This window comes from Excalfactoria chinensis, chromosome 5, assembly GCF_039878825.1.
Source record: "Excalfactoria chinensis isolate bCotChi1 chromosome 5, bCotChi1.hap2, whole genome shotgun sequence".
NCBI classification, from domain to species: domain Eukaryota; kingdom Metazoa; phylum Chordata; class Aves; order Galliformes; family Phasianidae; genus Excalfactoria; species Excalfactoria chinensis.
This window is the reverse complement of record NC_092829.1, coordinates 20,109,437-20,129,505: the sequence shown is the minus strand read 5'-3', so window position 1 is coordinate 20,129,505 and position 20,069 is coordinate 20,109,437. Positions and strand designations below refer to the sequence as shown.

General features: G+C 42.7%; 1 protein-coding gene across 2 annotated transcripts in view; it reads left to right on the top strand.

Annotated features, from left to right (window-relative positions):
- Window positions 1-20,069, top strand: part of ESRRB (estrogen related receptor beta) — a 153,737-nt gene that overhangs the window by 44,984 nt on the left and 88,684 nt on the right. Inside the window, exon 1 of one of the 2 annotated variants that reach the window (XM_072338271.1) lies at window positions 16,520-16,569. The exons of the other annotated variant lie outside the window; for it this stretch is intronic. The gene's annotated coding sequence lies outside the window, so the exon portion shown is untranslated. Of the gene's footprint in view, window positions 1-16,519; window positions 16,570-20,069 lie in introns of those variants that run through there. 2 annotated transcript variants of the gene reach the window in all.

Genomic DNA, 20,069 nt, shown 5'->3' with positions numbered 1-20,069 from the left:
GAGCTTCGAATAGGCAGTGCTCTCTGAATTTATTGCTTTTGACTAGTGTGCATTCCTTCCCTGGACAAGGTGGCTCTTGCACTGGAATTTGCTGGGCAGAGAAAGGCCCAAAGGAAAAGAGGCATGTGCTTCTATGCATGCATAAGAGCAGACTGTACAGCAGCTGTGATCTTGTTTCCGTGTGTAATATCCTCTGCTCTGCAACGTGTAGTTCTGCAGAAGATTTAGTCACCTGTTGAGCTGTAGTTTGGTAATGTGTTGAGTCAAAGAAGCAAGATATTGTTCTTGTAAAATGAGGGTTCAGGGTGAGAAGGGGGGAGGACCATGAAGGTTTGTGCACTCAACGGTCACATGAATAAGCCTGTTTCTTGTCTACCAGACCCTGTGAGCCCAAAGCACTGAACAAATGTGTCATTATCTATTGAAAATTGTAGTTTGTTGTTGTGGCTTTCTTTCTTTCTTTATTTTTTTTTTTCCCCAGGATTTCACGGGCCTTCTCCAGTGCAACTATCTGTAAAGCTGTGTAAGCTTAGAAGCAGTTTTGTGTTGTAGTTTTGCTGCTTAATGTGTGTCTTCAACAAAACATGAGTGAGTGCCTTGGGACTTCTGAGCAAATTTACTTTAATGGCCCAGAATTCACCTCTGTAGTGAGAGGGCAGGTTTCCATTACTTTTTGGGAGGTAGAAAAGGCCAGGCTAGGGGTAACAGTGCTTTCTGTCTTGCTTCAAATGTAGATTGTTATCTTGTATGTGTTTCTGTTGGCATTTGCATTGGTAGATATTGACCTACGTTGGAATCAAACCCAAAATTTCTTGCACTGAAGTCCCAATAACTGCTCAGACCTGAAAAACTCTTGGCAGGCCTGAAGTTGTGGGCAGTGATGCTAGTTTTAATTCTCCATCCAAGCCAGAAATATTCCTAATTTTGCTTTTTGAGCCCATCAATAATATGGGGCAATTATATGACTATGAAAGCTGCTATTGTACAAAAAGATGTTTGTATCATTTACTATTTTAAAGCTGAGCCAAGCAGGAATTTATGCGGCTGGTTTCCCATTCATCTGGGAACTGCTGCAACTTTGGTAAAGTCACGTTTCTGTGAAGAGAGGACTCGAGATGCTAATTTGACTGTAGGAGTTTATTTCTGGAATGCAGCAGTGTTTCACCAACGGAGCAGCTGTCCTGGAAACACTTACTATAGGAGATATTTTTCCTCACTGTGTATAATTGACAAAATCACCCCAGATAATGTGAAACCTTTTAAGTCTCCTTAACTAGACCACAGGGAGTGCAGAGAGGTCTGCAGAATTCTGACCTCCTTCACTTCCTTCTTCTATCATTAGGGAAGAAATAATACTCCCATGCTTAAATGTTCCTTGGAGGGGAAGCCCATAATCTTTTCTGAGTTTATAAAGCTGTTTCTGTCAGTAATGTGCTGCTGTTTTTTGGGGGATATGTTGGTCTCACACTTCCTATAGATTATTTGTGATAGTAGGTATACCTCTTCTAAGCTTCCCAGCTATTATAGGATGATGAATTACTGCAGTTGGAGGTGGGAAAAGTTTCTTAGGTTATTCAGTTCTTCTGTTTGGCTTGCTTTGCTTGCCCAACTTTCTTCCAGTCCCCATTCGCTGCTGGGTAACAATCATACACACATGTTCGGAGCACTGGAACAGGCTGCCCAGGGAGGTGGTGGAGTCTCCTTCTCTGGAGATATTCAAGACCTGCCTGGACGCCTACCTGTGCAGCGTGTTGGAGGGAGCCTGCTTTGGCAGGGGGGTTGGACTCAATGATCTCTAGAGGTCCCTTCTAACCCCTACGATTCTGTGATTCTGTGATACAGCTCAACCCCTTCTGCTAGCAGAGAAATTTTCCTGCTTGTTCAGTTAAAATTATTTCTTAATTTCTTTCCCTCTCTCTGCTTTTCTCTCATGATACGCAGTTTCTTTTCACTGTTTCCACTCTTAAATTCTTTTTGGACAGAAGTCCTTACTCTAAATCCTTGTTTCCTCAACCGACCTCTGTTTTGTTTTTTTTGCTCTCCCCTGCTACCACCTTTTATCAGTCTCTTGAAATACTCTGTAAGTTTTATTGTGTTTCTATTGAAAAGGTTTTACACTTTGAGTTTCAAACCTGTCTTTTAGCCAGGGTGCAAGGCTACTCACAGGTAGCAGTTCTTTATGGGGTGGAGGACATTCCAGCTGGATGAAGGCCTTTTTTCCAGAGTACCATGTGACAGGTCCTGCATCTATGAGCTAGGCCAGCCTCCCTGATGATTGCATCACTGGGGTAAGCTCTGCAGTGGAAGCCAGCATCTGCTGGGATTCAGGGAGTGCTTCTTCCATCAGGTACTTGAAACTGCGAGCACAGAATGCCCCTACAGCTTCTGCTGCCTCTTCCCCAGGCTGTGCTAATTTCAGATGAATAAGTGTGACCAGGGCTTCCTAAAAATTAATCACTTTGTCAAGGATTTTTGCTCCTACTGTCAGTTGTTTCAGAAGGCAATTTTTTTTGGAGACACTTCACAGAATTTAGCTAGAATATTTAAGAATTCAATTTTAGTGTAAGAAAACTCTAGAAAGTGATCAGCAAGTACAGTTTCCTCTTGTAATTTCCCTTACTTTCCATGTGTGTGATGGAGTGAACATAATTAGTCCTGGGTTACCTTTATGGCAAAGTGGAATCTGAAAAGTTGGAAAGATTTTTGTGATCCATTTGGAGGAGTGGGGAAAAAAAGCAGTGTGGATTTTATTTGTAAGAAGCTAAGAGCTTTTAATAGGAAAATGAGTCTTGCAAGTGTTGTTTTGGATGTTGAGATTTGAGAGATGTGGTAGAAAGGAACCGTCAGTGGTTGTTAAGAACAGCCTGGTATGACACAGACCTGAAGGTGCAGTTGGAGAACAGCAGTGTGTGAGTTTAAGAGGCCTTCAGTAGGCAGTAAAATAATACTTCACAACGTAATGGAGAAGAATAAAAAAATACGGTCCTCAATACCATGTAGTCTCTTCTGATGGCACAAGGTTATAGTCACTTGAAACTAAATAATAGATTTGTTTTATCTGTTGAAACTAAAACCATGTCTGGTTAGTCAGAGTATGTGAGAAGCTGGAAGAAAAGACTTTTCTGATACAGCAGAGTCTGTGGCTTGACTTCAGGGTTCTGCTGCTTCACTATTAAAATTATGTATTGTAGTACTAGAGGCAAAGCTGGACAGCAAGACAAATGTTAGTGGGCTTGGCTGGTAGACAAAACAGCTCTCATATGTTATTTTATAACCCCGATGTTCTGGTTTTACATATATTTTCTCATAGGCATCTTGCTCTGTGAAGCTCCAATAAAATTTTAAAATAAAGGAGATCTTATGAAGGAGGATCAAGACATGGACACTTTCAACTGGCCATTTATTGTATTGTATGTGATTGATGCGCACTTGCCATTGAGCTCTCAGATTTCTTTATGTATTCTGGTAGATGAAACACGTGTTCTCTGGCAAAAAAAAGGTAGTTTTTCATAGAAGGATTACACTAATATATAAGAAATTGCTTTATAAAAACAATTTACAATTCTTAATTGAAGCTTATAGAGGACAAAAATGTTCTGGATAGTAGATACAACACAAACTCTTCTTAGTGAATGGTTTTCATCAGATCAAAACAGATGCAGGAAGTGAGATAAACGTGCACAAATTCTGGAACTTTTAAAGAACTGAAAGGAATCTAAAAAAATATTTGAAGGCAAGCCTACATCACTTTGATGCTCCAGGCTTAATGCGGGCCATTAAAACCCACCTTGTAACTCCTGGTCTGATTCAGTACCTTCTCAGTGTCAGTATCTTCTAAAGAGGCATGCAGCTGTTATTGAAAGAGATTGTGATTATTTGGAGTGCCTCGTGGCAGGTTGTCCCACTGGCCAGCTCCTTCTGTTTGAAAATGAAAATGGTCTCTTTATTCTGAATTTGTCTAGTTTTTATTACTAGGAATTGTCTTATCTTACATCTTTTTAAAGCAAGATTAAAAAAAACTCTTCACTATTAAGTTTTCCTAAACTTACAATTGTATCCTGTCACTCCTTAGCCTGTTATTGGAATTAAATGTATTATGCTTCTCAGATCTCTCTCTGGATAGTTTTTGTTCCCAGTGAGTCCTGATCTGATAGGACCATGCTTTTCAATTCAGAAATTATGTCTTTCAGTCTCATTCTGTCTCAACCATGTCAGCATTTAGGTACACTGAAGTGGATGTTTTCAAAGAAAAATACCCTAAACATCCATAAAAGATCTAAAAAAAATCAACCCTAAACATAAATATAGCAGTTGTAAAAGTCCATTAGCAACATGGGGAGCACGTCATGTGCACCTGAGCCTATAGTAGTCCTCCTTGTGGTCAATGTGGATTAAACTAACCTTTTGGCATTTTTAACCCAGATCATCTCCTCACTTAGGGCTGTGCGTTCACATGTGTCAACACATAGATAACCAGTGGAAAGAAATCATTGTCCAGCCATATTCAGCATCGGTGCTGCCTCACCTTGAGTGCTGTGGTGCTTGGGTTTCACAGTATAAGAATATAAAAATATTAGAATGTGTCCAAGGAAGGGCAACAAAGATGGTGAGAGGACTCGAGTGTATTGCCTATGCAGAGAGGCTGAGAAAGCTTGGTTTCTTCAGCTTGGAGAAGACTGGGGGGTGACCTGATTGCTGTAAAGAAAATGTTTTACTAAAGTCTTTCAGATAAAGAAACTCAGTATGCTTTAAGAGACTTTGGCCTTTAGTTTTACTGTCTGTGACAGAATTTAATGTTGCTCTGGGAAGAATTTGAGGAAGAAATCCTGGATCGGGTACTGCCCTGTTCAGACTGTCTCCCTTTGCACAGGAATGGTTATTAAGAACTGCGCTATTTTAAGCAAGTTGCTCTCTGAAAGAGAGTGAGTTCACAAGACCAGAACTAGTGGCCTGTTGTTAGGAACATGAGATGATCAATCTGGCAGAGGATTTATTTGCTTGTGTATTGCAGGGTTTTAGATTTTCAGCCTTTGACTGCACCTTACCTGTTTGCTATAATGCAGTGAAAAGACCGCCTTTCATTTCCTTTTGCTAGGATATTAAGGCTAGTTGGAATCAGATCCTATGAATGAATGTAGTAAAGAAGCCATGTCTCAAATGTAGGTAGCCTCTACATTCATAATTCTTCTATGAGTTTTATTTCTCTTTTTCTAAATTATAGTCTTTTGATCAAGAGTAGAACTGTAAATGCTTTACCGAAGAATTCCAGTACCAGTTGGTAGAAAAATTGAATTGTTAATACATTCGCTATTGCCATATCCCAAAAAAGAAAATACTTAGATTATGAAATCAAGGTAATGAGGCTTCCTGTGTCAGAACTGCAGACAATGGGCTGAAATAGGCCTTTCTTTGTACTTTATCAGAACAATAGTTTGTGATACAGCCAGCCTAAGACTTATGGAAATAGCTTGTTAGCTGGTGTAAACCAGCACAGCTGTGGTGAAACCTAACCAGCCCTGCTATTGTATGCCATGTTACAATTTGGTCCTTGATGTTCATAGGTGGTTGTTTCCTTGCTTTTAAGTGGTCAGGTTTTGTACGTGATGTAGGTAACTACAGGGTTGTCAGCAAACCAAAGCGACCTTAAATGTGGTTCTGACGCAAGGTTTTCCTTTCAGGCTGTACCTACTCAAGGAAAGATATTCCTCAGGTAAGTGGAATGTGATGGAGGACTGAATGGGAGCATGGGGAGGAATAGTGGTGACAGGCAAGTCTGATCCAACTTAGCACTGTAGCACCACAGACCAAGAGGGAAAAGCAGGCAGGTTGCATATGTTTGCCTTTGTATGAGACTTGATTATATTGTATGGAAGCAGGACATCATAAAGCAGTGAGGTAGCGTTCTTACTCTGTACCATTCTGGTGAGACTTTCAGCTCTGGGCACTAGAAGAAAAAATGCAGAGGAAACTTGGAAGGTAGTAAGAGAAGAACAACAAAAATGATGACAGAGCTGGAGGGATTGTTTTTATGAGGGAAGATCAAAAGAACTAAATATGTGAAGCTTGGCTAACTGATGACGAAGAAGGAAACATGAAAACTACCTACAACTGTTTGAAGGATATAAACACTAGAGGTGAGCAAACAGCAGGGCGAAATAGTCTATGAATTTGAAAGTCATTCTCTGTGCAGTCATGTTTCCACCCTTTAGTGCTTGCTTTCTGTTAGGACTTGTGCTTTGCTGAAAACATTTTCAGGGAAAAGCACACCTCGGTAGTTCAGATGCTTCTGTATTCATTCAGATGTATCTGCAAGGAGATTCTGAAATGGAAGTTTAAAATTCGAAATCTGCTTTACCTTGCTTAAGTCATCCAGTGCTAATTGACAGCATGCAAATGTCATGTATGGCAAGGTAAGTGCGTGGTTGAAAACTATACTTTCTGTTTACACGGGACTTGTCCTTTCCTGACGGAATTAGTTAACTAACCAAGCAATGCAGGATAGGTTGTAGCTGCCTTCTATCAACATTGCACAAAAAGATGAGGCGCTTAATTTTGTAGGCAGACACTATTTTACAAATGGAATGGATTTGCACGTTGATCTGTTGAGGGAGATTTTGTGTTTGACAATAGTTAAAAGTGACTAGAGCACAAAACACAAGTGTGTTACTCACGTGAGGGTTGTCAGTGCTGTTTTCTGAAGTTGTCCAAATATGCTTGTGCGCTGCAAGGGAGATCTTTTTGTGGTTTGTTTGTGGGCTATTCGTGAGCTAGAAAAGGCGAATGTACTTCCTGTGAATCCAAGCACAGTTAATGCAGTTGAAGTAAGTGGAAGCTGAGTTTTAAGAAAATGTGTTAGTGTTGAAATTTTCTCCTGGAGGTCCACTTCTCATTTGAAGTACTTGGGCAAAGCAGTGGGAAGCGGGTGCTGGGCAAGCCTCAGGTGAGCTGACTAATTTGGCAAGTCATTTTCAACTTTGGTTATTTGTGAATTCAGGCATTAAATTCTGTGTTAATAATCATCAATGGACTTGTCTGTGCATCTTTCCCTGTTAATGTAGGATTGATGTGTGCCGCTAAGAAAATGACAAGAAATATACAGCTGTCTAGACACGGTCTTTAAGAAAATGCTCTCTGGAAACGGCCGTGTATATGTGCATGCATACATCAATCCATACTGTACACAGAAACTACAGGCATTGACCTATGCAAACACACACCAAATTATTGCTTCCTATAAACAAATTAGCATGCTTTAAAAGGTGAAAAGCTCTATAAAATTGTCTGCCCTGTTGTTTATGACACAAGCAGAGGATGCACTACATTACAGGGGAGCTCACATTTCTCTCTTCTCCTCTCCCCCCCCTCTCTAAATGGACGTGTGCTCCGTCCATTTCACCATTGTTCCTGCCAGCCCGATCCCAGCAGGGGTTCCCTAATTAGCAATCTCTTCATTTCCAATCAAAGCACAAAGCGGCCCCAAAAGCCTCTCTTTATGAGGGAGCTGAGCGGTGGCTGGGGACGTGGAGTGGGATAATTGCCTTCGCCACTGGCAGCAGTAAGCAGCCTGGCTAATTCATTATTGTAATAACTTTGCTTGTCCTTGGGGAGGGGGGGCTAGGATGAGGAGGACTGAGCCTAGCGGTGCTAGCTGAGGACAGGGGGAAGGGGAAATCCAGCCAGAACTGAGGTAGGGGGTAGGAACAATTGGCAGGAAACGAGAAACTATTTGAGATTTTTCCCTCTGTCCCCCCTAAATAATTTGAGGAGGATGTTAATTTGTGGCCTGGTAGACAGTGTTCCATAGCAAGATTGCTAAGTGCACCCCTTTGCATGTCCTTGTGCTCACAGAGAGGGCAACCTGGAAAGACCCATTGCTCGGTCCCAAGACTGCTCTGGGGGCTGAGGCTGTGGGTGAGGAGGACTTGGAGCTGCCTCTCAGTCAGGGTAGGAAAAGTTGCTTCTGAAGCATTGAGTTAAGGCTAAATGACTCAGCTGTCCACACCTAGCAGTCTGGCATTCGGTGATGCAGAAGCAGTCACCATCCCTTGTGTAAAGACTGCATCTTGTGTTTATTCTACCCAGCCAGGAGCTGGCAAAGCTGTGGCAGAGCTTTGTTCTTACCTATTGTCTCTTTAAAATACCTTCAGACACTTGAACACCTGCGCGTAGGTTGTAGCTTTGACTTTGCTGGAGCTCTGTTGGCTGCCAGCAGCAAACAAGGCACTGCCCTCGTGAGCAGACTGTCAGGCTGTTGCGAGCAGCTGCTGGAGCTGCTGAAGGGAATAGGCAGAGCTGATGGTTACTTTCCCTTGAAGGGAAATGTCTGTGGTGTGGTCTGGTAAATTGTTTAGGTTTTTGTTTTTGGAGCGTATACTTATTTTAAGTAGATAAGATCGATCGTATATTTCCAGACCCACTGGTTCTTCTTTTTTATTTCTTTGTCCTTATCTCAAATTGGTGTGGCAGGGTCTTGGCTACTCTGATTGATTGATATTAGAGCTCCTTTTCCAGATTCCTTGGAGCTGTTACTGCTGTGTACCTTCACTGAACCCATCACTCTGAACCTGTCACTATTCACATTCTTGCAGAGATGGCTGGTTATATAGCTGTGCATTTTATTGTCAATGTTTGTTTGTTTTTTTTCTCTGAAAATTATTATTTTTGGCATGGACTAAAACAAAAGAAACAGTGATGTTAAAGTGAAAGTATCAAACATGCAAATTTATGTGCACAGAAGCACTTTCATATTAAACTACTACACTGTATTGTTAAGCACTCCATTCTGGAGCTGTTTGCAGGGTGTTTTTTTGTTGTTGTTGTTATGGAGAGACATGTGGTCTTCAGCCTGATGTGCATTTCAGTAATTTCCTGACAAGTTTAACTACCTAAGATGTAAAACGCACACAAGAAGACAGGTGTTTCTTGGGTATTTGGATGAGACACCAGGGGATTAATAGCCATTTGGAGCAGAGTTTATAGGTGACATCCTGATTCTTGTGACCAGTGCAGTTTTCCTGGCTGCCATGTGCTAGTTGCTGTCTGGCAGGTTTCTCCACCTCTTGACCAAGACATTCATCCTTGTGTAGGCTGTTCTGCCTGCAGCCAAGTGAATGTCAGCTTAGTTGACAAGCAAGAACAAACTTCCTCTGCCCGGTACCAATGTGTGTGAGCAATCCACAGCAGTGATGCTGGAGTCCTAGGAGAATATGTCTTGATTTTTTTTCCCCTTATACTTGGTACTGTAATCTTGGTTGTGTCGTGCATCTTACTGTCTAATGTTACCACTTTACAGGGAGAAGGGTTGAAGTGGGTCCATGAGTGAGCACAATTGCTATTTCAGTCACTTGTTCTGTGTCCTCCTACAGCATCCTTTCTATCTAAGGATCATTGTAGGAGTGATGGGGAAATTGCACATCTCTCACAGCTTGCCCAGTTAATGAGGTACAGCAGTAACAGTGCACAGGAGTTGAGGCGAACTCATATACATAGCCCTGCATCCTAAAAATTGAATATTTTCCAGCATTTATTGAGTTAGTTGTCAGTTGTGTGGTGCATGCTGTACTTGCTTTGCATTTTTTTTCCTTCAGCCCTTGGGGAGCACGTTGGTGTGCAAAGCATGGTGACCAAGAGTTAGAGCCAAGCACTCAGTAAAAGAGATTCTGAGCAAATCGGTTTCTTTCCTTGTGTTTCCAGCTGCTCAGAAATGAGGATAATCTTGAATTCTCTTCCTGATGCTTTAGGAGGCTAAAGACCTTTTGGTAAAAAAATTAGGAACAGGCAGCAAAAAGGACCAAGGGCATCTGATATATAGCACAGTGGCTATAAGACTGGAGGAATGCTAGAATATGGGCAAAGGTGAACGAACTGGAGCAACAGCAGGCAGCTTAGTCTTCAGTTCACTGTTTGTATGAGACCCTAAATTGTTGCTCTGTTAGCAATTGCTTCTGGAGAGGGTAAGAAATTGTAGCAATGGGCATGAAAAGGAATATTAATGATCCAATTTCCAGCTGGGTTCCACTCCAAGGCATCTCTGGGTGATGTGCATTTTTAATCATAACAAGCAAGAAGGAAAAGGAGTTGTTTGCAGAGAGGCAGGTTTGCGTATGGAACCATGGTGTGTGACACTACTTTAGACCTCTGCCTGCTGCTCCAAGAAGGGTGTTACATACAGCTGCTGTGCTTGAGTGCCATAACAAACTTGTCTGGATTATGACCACAGTAAAACCTGGGTCACCTAGGAATGCACCTGTGGGGGGAGTCTGGTGTTTATCGTGAATGGCCTAAACCTCTTGACCAAAAGAAATCATTGAATTTGATTGAAGTTTCAAATAAAAAATGACCCTGACCCCAAAAGGGCAACAGTACAATTTCTGAGTGTTAGAAAGCCTTTTGCTAACACAATGTTAATTACATTAACCTGTTTTTGCAGTCTTGATTGTTTCTGTGCAGGGGTCTCTTCACTTGTTTGTGTTTCTGGAAAGTGATTTCTCTGACTCTCAGGGGAATGCAGTCTGGCTGAGTGACGTGCCCAACAGCACAATCCCTTCTGTCCTTTCAGTCTTCCATAAGAGTGTGAGGGACTTTTGGAGAACCATTCAGATTTCCCTGACCTCTGAGGTGTTTTTCATTGAGCTTTAAGTCAAGGAGAGTTCTGTACTGCTTTGGGAGCCCATCATTGAATAGTTGAAACAGTCAGGAGTTGTTTCTGAGTGACACAGAGCCCCACTCACTTAGGGCTGAGTGTTCTGTGCTCGTTTAGCTGTGGGACACTCAGCTCTGTCCTTGATACATGCATTTGGGAATGTGCCAGCCACCTACCCTAACTTAACTGCTGAGCTTCAAGCTCAGCGTCTCAGGACACACCCTTGCTTACTCGTCCATCTTCTGCTCTCTCCTGGTGACTGTAATTCCTTTGTCTGTTGTCTTGAATGGCTAATAGTCACACCAGTGTTTTAGCCCCTCTGTTGTCAAGTGTGTGTGAGAATATGGTGTGATAGCACAGGCTCTTTGTGGCGAAGGTGTCTGGTAATGTCTTTGTGGCAGAAGAATTGGCTTTCTCAATACAAGACCTACAGTTCATGCTGAGCAGGACGGTTGTTCCATCTGGCAGAGGGCAAGGGGTGCTACAGGTACTCTCATGGTATAAGAGTCCCCTCACGAGTATTAAGGCTAGAAGTACATACCTGCTTTCCTGTTGATCTTAGCAACCCTCAATTGCTCCCCTTTGTGTTAATGTTAACCCAAAGTGGGGAAGAGGACTGAAATACTTCATGCCTGGTTCTGGTGGCATTATGTTCTGTGTAGCTAGCAAATGAAAGGTGGCTAGTTTTTGACATCCCAGTGCTCTTATTCATTATTTTCAAGTAGCTAGGGTGGGGGATCTGGAAGAGATGGGGTAAAAGCAGCATGGGCTTTTTCTCCTATTGAAGTAGGAGCTACTGTTCTCTGGGATGACCTGTGCTGACATAGCCATAAGTAACCTGTTGGTTGGGGTTGGAGCATTGCTGCAGAAAGATGGGATGCTTTCTGTCAGAAAAGGAGGTTCTGGAAGAATGTAGGCATCTGCAGAATCAGAGCCAGTCAGGCCACCTGTGTCTGTCCCAGCTCCTGTCTGTGTGGTGCCAGGGGAAAGGCTGATAGCTTGCAGGTATTTGTTTTGCTTCAGAATCAGAGTTATAGCATTAATATCAGAGTTATTTCACCTCAGGAAGGGAATTCACTGAAGTGGCTGAGGAGGGAGTGGGGAAGGGATGGGAGGAGTTGCCTTTCAGCAGCCACAGTAGATGTAGCCTCTGGCCTAAGTGCCCCAGTTGGAGGACAGAGCGAAGCGTTTGGACATGTGTTCATGCAACAAGTCTGGCCCTGAGAGAGGCATCTTCTACTTGGCAAAGCTGCCTCACTGCTGTTGCTGGATGCCCAACCAGCCAATACACCTCCTGCACAAAAGGCTTTGGTTTGGAATGTTGAAAGCTTCAATTCTGTGTATGTACATGTGTAGGCGGACAAGGGGATTGCATGGACAGCGGTCCCCTACTATTAGGGGGATAACAAGTGGACATATAGCTGGCTGTAATTCTAATAATTGCTTTCTGGGGAAGATGGCTACCATTTGCTGAGACAAGTGTTTGTTGCCCAGGCAAAACTCCCAGTGTATTTACAGCAGCAGCCTCTGTGTGTGCGGTAGGTATGTGTGTGTGCGTGTACATGCTTGTGTATGCCTTTATTTCCATGCTCCAGCTGCCTGCCTCTGATTTAAGGGCAGGTTTTATTCCCTAGCTGCCTCAGGGCTCCTCTTTTCTGATTGCATTAAAGTCTCCGTAATTCTCCCCTCATTAATGATTGGCATATTTTTACCTCTCACTAAAGGAGCTTGGAGGCAACTCCCGTGGGGCCCTGCTCGCCAAATGAAACAATTTCATCCTGCTCCAGAAACGCATTAAAAAGGGTTTGTCAGGATCTTATCGCTAGTTAGGGAAGGCTAATCAAATTACTTCTATTTATTAGCTGCTGCAGCAATGTGTCATTCCATCAAGTACAGGTACTGGGACAGACAGGGATTGCATGGAGAGCTCTGTGCATCCAGTGCTGCTGTCTTGTTATGCACAACGTTGTCTCTTGCCAAGGTGGGTGCAGGGCCAAGAGAAGCTGTGTGCTCCCTGAAACAGTACTTCCGCCACCATTCCCACTGGGATTTCCCTTCTCCTGCCCTTTCTTAACTCATTCTTTCCAGGGTTACCTTTGAGTCCATTGCTTCTGCATTTGTTTGACCTCTTCTTACTATTACTGATGATATTTTGCTATGGACTATTTATTTTGAGTTGCTTTGGGCTTTTTTTTCTCCAAGCTTAACTCTGTATTAAACCAGTCTGGGAATTATTTGTTACATGATTTCCCTTTGGATATGGGGACTTACAGGGAATACTGGGGGGGGGGGAGGGGAGGATTGCAACAATTTGGAAAATCATATAGGCTTTGCTTACTGTTGGCTTCTTGGGTTGTTTTGTTGTTGTTGTTGTTTCTTTTCTAGTTTTTCATGCAGTCTGGAAAGGTAATGACAATTAGGAGATTGGCAAAAAGAACAACAGTTGTGGGGTTGTGATCATTATTATTATTTTTTAAAATGAAGTAGGTTGCAAGGACCTAGTTGGGACTCTGAGAAGAGCACCAGCTGTTGCTGGATTGACACTGATCACATGAGCAGTAGTGGTTTGTGGAAGTGTGAACTCAAATAAAAGCTCACACTTTGATTGATTCCACACATGGAACACATTTTCTGCTCAGGCAAAGCGCACTTGTGCTGATAACCACATGCACCACCGTTCTTTGCATGGGTTCCTAATTCCCAGGATAAGCGTACCTCTCATGGGCTTGCTCAAATGGGATATGGGGGCAGGTGCCTGAGTTCACTTTTAAACTTCAGAAAATATAAAGCTACTTCTGTTCATTTACTATTTTTTCATCTTGAAACTGGGAGTGATTTTATTGTTCATGTTTGAGGTAAATGCGAGGTTGCCAGTGAAAATGTGCCTGTTTCCATGTAAAGCTGGACTTATTAGGAAAAAAAAGAAGAATAAAACCACTTAGCTGATGTATTTGCATGAAGTGCATCTAAACACAGTTATGGTGGCTCATGATGATGATGATGCCAAGCACTTCATGTAAAACTTTGCTCTTTTGTTTTGTGCATGCCAAGATCTTCACCTTAGCACAAAATCCTGAGCAAGCAGTGCTCAGGAAGTGCACTGTTCTCATGGATAAGCGTATGTGAGCACAGCAGTGTGCATATGGTCTTGGCTTCTTTTGGGGCAGATCTGTGCTGATTTTCAGCACTTTGCAGTGTATGTACACACGTGCACTCTCTCTTTGCATGGAAATGATGGAGCACACAGAGCTTTCACAGTATTCTGGTACTACAATTAACGATTTCTGAACCTTGGGCAGTAGGAGAGATGCAGATGCTCCAGCTGTCACAACTCTGTGAACTCGCTGCGTGATGTGAGTGGCTGCTAAGCTGCTGGGGTCCTGGGATCTGGTTCTGGGAGCAGCAGCATGGCAGGACATTTGGGGCATTGCTGCCCTGTGCAGTGAGCCACAATCCAGCATCCTCATTATCCACACAGTTCAAAAGGCAGTCCTGAGTGATCCTTCACGTCCCACAAAAGGCTGTATCGATTGGTCTGTCGGAGCGTTTCCTGGGGTCCTTTATATCTCTCTGCCTCGTCGTCAGTAATGAAGAGGCCAAGCACGGGGAGAGTCAGCAGATTCCCAGCTGCTGGGATTTCTTCATCTTCTCATCAGGATTTTAATTAGACACGTCCGAGAGGGCAGCACTGTGTGAGGGCGGGTGGGAGCTTTATCAAACAGGCCACATCTTTAATTACTGTTTACTGACAGATAACAAGGGGGGGGGGGGGAGGGGGGGGTGGAGGTGGAGGTGGCAGCAGAGATGGTTGTCGGGGGAAGCAGGGAAGGACAGCAGTCCCCAGAGACTTCTGCAAAGAAGGCCTTTACTAGGGATTGAGTGAAAAGTGTTCTCCTTCCCCAACCTGCCACTGTGAGAGAGGTTCCCCTTGTACCTTTCCTAGGAGGCAGGTGGTAGATCTAAAAGGTGTGAAGTGGTAAGGGTCAGAGATGGAAGGAATAGGAAGCAGACATTTGGTTAGGGAAGAATGAGGTAACTGTCTCCTCTGAGCTGCCAGGATCCTCAGCTGAGCTGTCCCATGCCTTCCCAGGCATTGGCAGCCCTGTGGGTTTTCTGACACTGCACAGTAGGCAGCAAAATCATTTCCTTTTTTCTATTTGGAATTAGCAGCCCCTCTGCCATTGCTGTTTTGTGCAGAACTCGTCTCCTTCTATCTTTCTGTGTGTCCTCAGCACTGGTGGCATAGGAGCACAGCTGGCTTTCTCTTGGCACCCGCAGACTTCCAGTGCTCTGAGCAGAACAAGATCTGGAGGATGTGCTTGGGATCAGCAAGGACTCTGTAATTGGACTGTTGTTCTTTCATTTTGCTACGCAGTAGCGAGCAGATTATAGAGCCCACATGTTATAGATTTCCTGTCATCCCTCATGAATCAAGCTCCGCTGTCTTATTTACTGTCGGCCAAAGCCTGTGAATAACATCACCAAGGGATACACTCTCACGCCGTTGTGCAAACACAGTACAAAGCAGTTGCATGTGCCTTTGAGCTGTCAGTTCGCCTCCCTCAATACAACCTCTTAGCAAGGCTGTGTGGTAGGAAGGGCCTTCCTCTCCATGCAGTATGGCTCCTGGTCTCCCTGGGAGCTCACAGTCAGTAACACTGAAGGCAAACTTTAGTAATCTCAATAATGTAAAGTTTGAAAATGTCTAACTTGATGATATCGCTCCTTATGATTCTAGACATCCCATATGCTTGCACTCCTGCATGTACTAAGGATGTGGAATTCCAGTTTCTGGGGAGCTGGTTGATGTGAAATCTGGCAGCTCTGCATGGCTTGCCAGTATAGTAGGCTTGGTTTGTGTCCTGGGCGCAGCACAGAAAGGCAGGACCAGGAGCTCAGCCATCAGCCACATCGAAGAGGTCTGCTCAGAAATTTTGTTTCTCTATCTAGTAGTGTAGTGATTATAACAGGTGATAGCTTCAATTTATCAGAAGGTATTTTCTCAAGTTTCCCCAGATTTCAGTATAAGATTTTGAGTGTGTGAGAAGTTGAATCCAGTTTGGGAATTTGCCTCAGTGAAGGACTAACTTTTGTAACTACAGTGAGATGTGACTACTGAGATAGCTTGGGTCCCCTGGAAGTGAAAGTAAGGTTGCCAGCCTGCTAACTGTTTCTGGCTGTAGGTGTTTGCAAAATGCTTGGCCTTCCAAGTGATAAGGTTGGAGACCTGGAGAAATGAAGTCAGAGGAACTGTGGTGCTATTTTGTTTCTGTTAGGCAGGTTAATATTTCTATTGTGGAAATCTAGCTATTAGACAAGGTCTGGGGAATGTGTCTTCAAATTCTAAGCGGCTTTATCTAAGAGGAAGCAATTAAACTGTTTGCAGTGTGCGTTGTTGATAGAGCTGGAAGTAAATGGGCTTTGGATACAATGCAGGAGCTTTCAATTCTATCTTAGAAACATCACATTAGCAACAATACAGAAGCAGTAGAACAGACTGGCTGAGAAGGGCTGAGTTTTTCAGAGCAGGCTGGAAAAGCATCTGTCAACATAATGTTGCTACATCTGATCCTCTATAGGGACAGAAAGATGCTGCAACCAGCTGATGTGGTTCTTGCCTTATCTTCTGTGACTTTAAATTGTGCATGATCCTGTGACCAGCTGATGTTGGCCTGAAATGTGTGCAGGTGTGTATGGGGACTGCTGAGTCATAGCCTGAACCACTAATTGAGCACCTGGGAAAAGGACCTGGTCAGCCCTTGGAGCACAGGTGAAGGCAATTTAGCTGTGTGACTGGAAGGGGTGGAGCCTGGCTGCACCTCTCTTAGACCTCATTTCAGGGCTGATCACCCCTGGAGAAGGATCTTTTTCTGGAGATTTCTCTTTAGTGAAGCTTTCTCCTGTGAACCTGGAATCTTCTGATATGGGTGAGCAATCTTCTTCTCTTCCTTCATAGCACCTTTCTATTGTGCTGGTCCTTCAGTTATCATGCTTTTGTTGTAATGCCTTTCCCACTGTATTGATCTATCCAATTGCTACAAGGTGCATATATCATTAAATAAGCTTTTAACACCTGTAAGCTACCAGGAATAGTGTACTTAGAAGTGCAAGCACTCTGCTTAAGCAACTTCCTTAAATTTTATCTTCAGATGCATTGCTATGTACATTGAAGACTACTAGCGCAGTCTTTTTTTCTACTAATGCTTCCTGTAAAATTTAGTTTCAGTTGTTCATACCGCTACTTAACTTCAGCTGTTGTTTCACACTTTTCTGTATCTGTGATAGGTTGGTTATGGAGAACTTCTTGTCATAAACAGCAAATCTTAGGTAGGGATAACTGTGTGACTTCGGCTAATGCTTTCTTTCTGTTTTAAGACAAATCAAGATTATTTCTCCCTGTTAAGCTCTAAAACTGCTTGTGTTCCAGAGCCAACCTGTGGGGACAGGCAGGGCTATACTGAGGGTGAGGAGATATCAGACTGAGGGGGAATGATGTTTGGAGAGTTGAGATGAGAGTAAAGGAAAGGGATGGGGTGAGGAGGCAAAGACAGAGATGGGAGTGGGCTGTGGTGTAGAAGACAAGAGAAGTAACACAGATTAAATAGACAGAAGAGCCTCTGACTTGTTATTCCTCAGAGGTGGTCAGTGTCTGAAATTCACTCAGTATTTAGCGTTGCTTGCGTTGGTATTAACAGAGGGGGGTGATCTACTCTTGTAGCCCATTTACTTCATTACTTTGGTTATAGTGGTCTACATGATGGGCCAGTCTTTTTGGATAACCCATAAAGATGTCACTGTGACACTTCATGAGGCAATTTGTTTGCAGCAGAAGAAACAGCAAACCATGAAAAGGGCAGCATAAAGGATACTAACACAGGAACTGGATGCTGGAGAAAGGCTAGTTATAATCTGTGTGCACTTCTGTCAACCTGATGGTGCATCCTAAGCAACTTAGGTGCTAGCTGTGTAACCCTGCTATTTCTTCCTCTGGACCCCTGCCTCATTCACTGCATGTGACAGACCACCAGCTCTGAGATAAATCAGAATTGCAGAGAGAGAGACTGTCTGTAGGACTTCATCTCATTTGTCAGCTGTGTAGTGAGTGAGACAAGGGATGATGGGAGGGAAAGGGAAGCTTTTATTGGTGAGGCAGTTAAATTCTGATCTGACAATTTACTTTTTCTCTCACCATTTCTGTATGATAGTTTTCAAGCTTTTGAAGCAACTGTTGTGTCAGTGGGTGTTTAATTGTGCACTCCTTATTTTATAGCAGACCTTTTTGATCCTAAAGGACCCATTCTACAGAAGCACTGAGTGCTTATAGCCACAAATGAAGTAAATGGGAATCCGCAAACACAGTCAGCCTGTGAGTCTCAGAATGGGCACCCAGAATTAGCAAATATCTTTCACTGTTGTTCTCAGTTATTCACCCATAAAATAGGAGTAAAAATCTCTGTAATCTTTGTAAGAGTGTATGAAAATAAATTATCTTGGATGGCAAAGTTCTTGGTCAGTGTAATGATAAGCCCACTTATGCATTTTATGTATATTTATGTATTTTCCTAAATACATAGGAAAATGAATGAATCTCCAGAGATATGTTTGAAGAATGTGCAGTAAATAAGGCCTGTGGCCATAGTGGCCATTCTGAGTGGAAAACAAGCATTTCAGGTAGCTACTTCTGGCATTGGTGCAATGCTTTCAGAATGCAGTCTGAATCTTGTGAAACAGATATAATGTAATTAACGTTTGTGAAATTGTGTGTGTGTGTGTATCAGAAAGTTAAAAGTGTTTCTCACAAGTAAACACAGTTTTGTTATTTTCTGAACCTTCCCTGTTCGTAGTCTGCCTTTTTAAAAATAGGGGTTTTTTTTGTTTCTTTGTTTCACGGGTCCTTTCATGCTTTGAAGAATTATGTATTGTAATATGTAATATCCTCACTGTTTGGAGGAAGAGTTGCTGTTTTGTGTAGTTGCAGATCACCTAAACAAAAGCCAACAAAACCTGCTGATCTTAAATAGTATGTAATCCACAAGTTGTAATATCCACTAAGGTGTAACGTTGCATGAGTGAGAAAGTCAGATCTGACCCTGTAATTTTACTTTGTGAGCAAAAATGGCACCCAGATACTACTGTTCTGAATATTGAAGGATCCAGGGATATTTGAGATCATAAAACCCACTAGAAGTAATTTAAAGAAAAACAAAAAACACAAACCCACATAAACTTCTTATGTAGCAATATACAAGAGAGGACAGCATCACTAGGGCTATGAAATGACCTTAAAGGTCTTTGCTGTAATGGGAGGAGGAAGAGTGACAAAACCTGAGCTCCTAATGAAAGTACGTAGGTATGTAAAGCTTAAAATGTTTTAATTAACTACATTTTCTTTATGGCTGATTTTGTACATTTCAGAACAAGTTTATAATGACTGTAACGGTGATGGAGTGGTGTTAAAAGCTACTAAATTGAGAAGCTGAATGTGAATAGTGTTAGAATGAGCAGTGTCCAAACCTAACACTAGTTAACGTTTCCATGGCATGTCTGATATTTGTGATATTTCCTAGAGGAAGCGGCATGAGTAGGACAAGAAATGGAGCTGTGACAAGTACCACTGGCATTTTGTTTGTGGCAAGAATTGTTCACCGCAAATGCCTAAGAACCCAACCATAAACTCTTTATTTCCTATATTTCCATCTTCTCTTCCCCACTTCTCAGAATTTCAAACTAGAGGAGGATTCTTTGGCTGATTTTTGTCTGCACTTTGATGCCTCTCTCAAGGATGGCCAGTGTCAGTTGACCAGTCGATGACTTGAAAAGCGCTTGTTCCCATGTGTACAGCAGGTAGTGATTCATTCTGGAAGTGAAGTAAGCCAAACTAACAGATGCATCTTAATATGTGTGAGAGACTGAATGAAAGTCCCTTGCACAGTGGTTTAACTGTTTCATCAGACTGATGTATAGTTTAAAGAGAACAGAACAAAAAGTAATACCAGGATACCTGAGAGCAGGACCTCTTAGAAATCCCTGCAGACAGGACCTGGAACTACTGGTAGGGAGAGAAAGACAAGTTAAGGAAAACAAGAAAAAAAAAACCAAAACAGTCCATTCTGGTGGTGTCCAGACTGCAAAATGCAGCATGTGTTCTGGGTGGGAGCCATCAATGAGAGCTGTTTTCTCCATGGGTTATACAGACCTGAACTATCAAAAAAAGTTGGAGCTGGGACTAATGGAAGTTACTCCAGGCATGTTAGCAAAGCTATTCTGTTTTGCATAGGCACCTGGTTTTACTTGTCATGATTTAAACCGTTTTTTCTGAATATCAGAGTGCAACATGATCATTATAATTTAATCCTAACTGCCGTGTGTGATGCAGCTCTGGTGTTCTATGCAGAAGAGAAACTGAAGCATTAAGGCAGTGTGTTCC